Below are 5,545 nucleotides of genomic sequence, written 5' to 3'. Positions count from 1 at the left end.
CTGGTCTACACAGAAGAAAGACCTGTCTAGACTCTGCCCCTGTACAAGTTGTGTCAAGCTATTCATTAGTCTGTTTGATGAGAAAAATATGAAATTGATAAAATGGGTTATTAACCCGTACAACTGCAGCAGTGGAGGACTATTATTCTGTTGCGTGATACTGCGGAAGAACTGAAGAAGGCACGGTTTGATCTCTGGCTGACCAATCAGCAGAAAGGGGCGTTTAATTCCCACCCACATGTAGAAATCAAATATTCAAGCTGTTTATTCATTTTTCCACCCATGAACGAAAAACGAAAATTTAAGCTGAATTCTCGTTTTTCGTTTTTTGGAAAAAAACGAAAAAGGAGCCGTTTTCTCATTTTTCTACTTTCAATATTAAATCAAAAAACGAATGATCGAATGATACACGGATTAGATTAGCTCTTGCCAGATTGAAAAACTGCTCTCCAGTTTTTTGTGCAGTGTATATCAGACGGTCAGTGGGTGGGCTGTAGTCTGAGCCTCAGACTAATATGTATCAGTATCTTTAATGTGTGACTGATGTGAAGTTAAATAGTCTTGCAGGTTTATGATGCTCTTTAACTAAGCACATCAATTGTACTCAGATCTAAATCCTGTCATAACTCTCTTGTGATTGGAGGAAACCGCATGTGCCTGCAGTCGTTGGTGTGCCCTCTCTTACCTTCTCCTCATTAATCTGTGATTAAAATAGCAACACAATCAGATAGAAAGCAGATTATTTCAGAGCTTTTGATTTGATTGTGCCAATGCCTCTGCGGATTGTCAAATGTTGGATCATGCGTCAAGGAATGCTGACTTCATGCTTCACGGATTGTTTGAGCTCCCCCAATTCTCAATACACATTTAAACACAGTCAGCATCTACTGAGCACAGTCTCCCAGTGCAATAATACTACACCATCAGAGCTAACTAATGAAAAGAGGCTCTAGTCTCTAGAGATCAAATTATGAATTAGGGAATAGATTGATGATTAGTTATTCTAGGAGCCTTCCCAGTTTGAATGTCAATCTCTCTCTATCTCTCTCTCTCTCTCTCTCTCTCTCTCTCTCTCTCTCTCGCTGCATTGATTCCTGGACAGTTTCAACCTGCATCTTCAACAAAGTGGCTGCTGCAGATCCATTCCTCACATCCACTGGCTTCCTCTCCCATGCTAGTCATAATTTCTCATCCCGCCTAAATAAAACAAGGTCTGTTTATGGTGAAAGACACCTACTAGTATAGAATGAATAGTGTGTTCATGGGCTGTCTTGTTATGTAAGACTGAAGCAATTAAGTTGTATAACGACAAAAAGAAATGAGAGATAAAACGACAGCCACAGCTTTTACATCTTTAAATTATATAATATTTTAAAATAATTTAAATTAGTTTAAATTATGTTTTTATAATTTATGGTGTCTTTGCTTACTAATTAAATTCAAATGCAATTCGTTCTTTTTGTCATTAATCATTTGATAGCATTATTTAGTGTTGTTTTTCGTAATTAAAATCAGGCCATGCTAAAATTGCCCAAACTCTGCATTTATGCCAGTATGAGCTGCATTAGCATGTCACAGCAGACCTAATTTCCATTTCTGCTACTCTATGCTTGTAGTCTGCACCGCCCTGGCAATTGAAAACATAAATCCCCCAGGTTCTAACTGCCATTGGGATCTAGGAAATGTGAAATTTCACATGGCCTTAAAGCATTTCTTGTCAAAGGGAGACAGGCCTTGGCCTATGAATCATGCTAGCATATGCTGTTGTTTGTAGCTGAGAGGTTAGTGTTTACAGCTATAGTTTTAGAATTGGTTGTACAGAACGCTTTCATTAGTGCAAAATCATTGTGGAATTTTAATTTAGACATTTTTTTCATTCCTTCGCAATACACATCCACACTCTGCTGTGAATGTGAAACAATATTTCCATCAATTGACAGCAGCTGGTACTGAGTGTCCCTTTGTTTTTCATTGAATTTAACACTAAATTAAATGTAATACACTTTGCAGACAACCAGAATTTCGGGTTTTATTTTATGGTATTGTTGAAGGCAGCTAGCATTTTAATTTTGTGCATCTTTGCATAATTTCACATGACAATATTATTGTAGATGATGTTATAGTTATGTCTAGTTTCAATTGAGCAAGCAAAAGTATGTAGGCAGCTATAATTTGTCAGAATTGCTCTGTTGAAACATTTGAAAAGTAGAATTGCCTCATTTCATCATTTAGACTGAAGCAATTCAGCTTAGGATAAAAAGTGTCTTCTAAATCAGTGTTTCTCAACCAGGGGTCCGTGGACCCCTAGTGGTCCTTGACGTAAGGCCAGGGGGTCCATATAAAGTATGAATTTTTGTATAAATTTTGTATATTTTGACATGACATGTTCCCATGAAAGAAAAATCCAATATAGCTGATGATATGGCCAGATACTGGACAAGTCAGCTAACTTGAAATATACTTGACTGTATTTGGTCCTCACAAAGACACACAAATGATACATAGATGAGTCAATTTTGTTCTGGGGGTCCTTGAGGATGGTTCTGAATTGGACTGGGGTCCGGTACGCCAAAAGGTTGAGATTCACTGTTCTAAATCACAAATAAGTGTCTCGTACAGAATTGAGTCAGAGAGTCCTTCAAATCGTTTTAAAGACCCGTTAAGATTCACAATAAACGTGCATTTCACTTCTTTATTTTTTAGCTTTATGAATGTTTTATATGGAATCTTATCAGAGGAATTTGAAAAGATTAAATATTAAAGTCCTACCCGGAAACATTCAAACTGGAAACTTCTTTTTAAAATGGTGATCATGGCAACCGCTATTTAGCTGTTCATTATGACTGTGGTGTTTGTGTGCAGCTATAGATTTGCATCTCTAGAAACACCTGTTAAGTGTGAAAATATCCTTTGTCAAGGTCAGGTGAGAATGAGAGTCTGAATAGCATCCGTACAGGAAGAAATAAACAGTATGATAGAAAAAAAGGCTGTTTACCTTCCAAGAACAAGTAAAACGGAAATGACCATGGTTAAATAACCCTATTAGAATCCAGTCAGCCCACACAGTTTCACAATTTCTGTCACAATGTGACAGACCAATATACAGAAACACAGACCTTTTATCAATTAAAACCAGCAAATAAATAGTAAATAAATAGACAATGCACAGATTTCTCAGCTCTTCCATTTTTATCTCTAATAGGGTTAAACGGGATTATAAAAGTCACTAATGAAGAGGGTCACACAACACAGGAGGTTTCCTAAGTAATTAGTATGGATATGCAAATATTTTAATTTTCATGCAAGACAAATAAAACTAATGCATATGGGTGCAGTGACTCAGACTGACAGTGATTTAGAACAAACAAACAACCACTCCATAGACCTTGTTGTGTTACTTAATCTGTCCATTGCAGAAAAATTGTTTCAAAGCAGCTTTAAATGAGTAAATGCTCACAGTTTGTGAATAGCATTTTTTCTCCATCTTAAGGCATCCTAAACAGAGAGAGGTGCAACATGCTTTCATTCTTCATTGATTAGCTATAGCACCTTCCTCCTTGTGCTGAGGTGCAATCAAATCCCCTTGCCGGTGTCTTAGTCAATTAAGCCTTATGAGTCTCGGCCCATCTGAATTCTAATAGGATAGAGGCTGAAAACACTTTAGCAGTGTTAATGTGTCGGGTAAAATGGATAATGGAAACTTTTGCTACTCATGTATGCAATTTAATCTCCCAGTGCACAATGCTGGTACAAGAGAGGGCTGGAAGAACGAAGTAACGTGGACTTGTAATACTAAGAGGCTATTTGTACTCTATTAATTTGCATATTTATAATTATCTGTTGATGTTGTTTCACTCATAGCCATACAACCTGGCTCGTGACTCATGCACCCAGTGCATGAAGGGTAAATCAGAACAGGAAGATGAGAGAACAATTGTTTTTCAGAGTGCCTTTCCCCTTTGACGAATGACGAATTAGTGAATAATTACAGGGCATCTTTAGCAGTAGCCTACACCATTACCATTTAGCAGAGAATGAGAGCTGAATGATCCATAATCCTAATAATAATAACAATAATGAAATTAATGCACAAACATGAAAAATCTATCTATCTATCATCTATCTATCTATCTATCTATCTATCTACTGCTCAGTGTACAACTTTTCACTCAAAAGCGCATAAAAAAAGCATCAAAATGTACTTTAAAGGTATTCAAACTGTAATACACTCTCGCCGAAGGCTTGCTTATAATTTAGACATTTGTAGGCTACAGTAGGCTATAACTCCTCGTAGCAGTAATTCATCTAGGTATTTACGATACAGTGACAATATCTGTTCATTCCAGGAGACTGTTTCAATGTGAGCGACCGACAAATTTCAGCCTCATATTTGGAAATGTACATGTCTTACCTTGCGACTCAGCAATCCAGGTGTCCGGCTCATTCGATTTGATTCAGTGACAATTTGACAGTCGACTGGCTTTCCAAAGAAATGTCAAACGGTTTGAATCCGAGTCTCGCATTGCAGAAGCCCGTGAGGCGCCGATAAACTCGGTAAACAACAATACCTGTGATTTCTAAAGATGAACACGAGCGCCGAAACAATCAGCAACCGGCTAAACGTTTATGGTTGAAGCAGTTCTCGAGCAACAGATATCCGCCTTTACTAAACATAGGCAATACCTGAAAAGCAAGTAAAATTACTGACAGTAACACGGTAAAGCTTAAAAGAGTCGTACTGTACACCGCACCTCATAGTAGTATGAGTCCGCGCGCATCTTTCAGTTGAGCTGTTCAGGACCGCGCGAACTTTCTTGTCAGAAGCTTTAAAACCACAAAAAAAACATTCTCTTTTATTGTATGAATTCATCAAGCCACCTTAGTCAGATTATTGCTGCGCAAAGCTGTAAATACCCGTTCCATGAAAGTCAGTATGTTTCGTTCTGAGAGAACAAGGTGAAAATGCTGTCAGTGACGGAGCGAACGGACTTTCCGTTGTGCGTCCCTCCAAACAGGACGCGAAATATGTACCATGTGTCCGGCGTGCATTGATGTGTTTCCGTTGACTCTCCTCTTGCCGATACAGTACGGCAGGTTTGCGTGGGACGAAGATCTTGGGGCTATAAAGCGTATCGATTTCACATCTTGTGAGGGAAGCTCCGCTGGGGATGTTGATGATAAATATTACAGCAAAGTATTTTTTTTTTTTTTTGTTCCAGGGGTTAGAGGTCCATGGAAAAGGGGTGTAGATGGACATACTGTATTTAGGGACAACCCTTTAGGAGGAAGGGACATGATTGGGTCATTCTATGAAAAGGGAGCTGTCACTGTGAACATACAATGACTATGAAAAGTATTTTTTTAAAGGGGTCATCTGATGCGATTTCAATTTTTCCTTTCTCTTTGGAGTGTTGCAAGCTCTTGGTGCATAAAGAAGATCTGTAAAGTTAAGTAATCTGTAAAGTTTAGTCTGCAAAGACTAAAGTCTCAAATCCAAAGAGATATTCTTTATCGATGCGTTTCAGAAAGGCGGGACATAGAGGAG

The 5,545-nt window shown here is 38.1% G+C and overlaps 1 protein-coding gene across 1 annotated transcript in view; it reads right to left on the bottom strand.

Annotated features, from left to right (window-relative positions):
• Positions 1-5,015, bottom strand: part of LOC107659181 (synapse differentiation-inducing gene protein 1-like) — a 28,020-nt gene extending 23,005 nt beyond the window's left edge. The window contains exon 1 of the mRNA XM_016448029.1: positions 4,412-5,015. The gene's annotated coding sequence lies outside the window, so the exon portion shown is untranslated. The remainder of the gene's footprint in view (positions 1-4,411) is intronic.
• Between the last annotated feature and the right edge of the window lie 530 nt (positions 5,016-5,545).

This window comes from Sinocyclocheilus anshuiensis, unplaced genomic scaffold, assembly GCF_001515605.1.
Source record: "Sinocyclocheilus anshuiensis isolate Anshui unplaced genomic scaffold, SAMN03320099.WGS_v1.1 scaffold423, whole genome shotgun sequence".
NCBI lineage: Eukaryota > Metazoa > Chordata > Actinopteri > Cypriniformes > Cyprinidae > Sinocyclocheilus > Sinocyclocheilus anshuiensis.
This window is presented reverse-complemented; position numbering and strand designations above follow the sequence as displayed.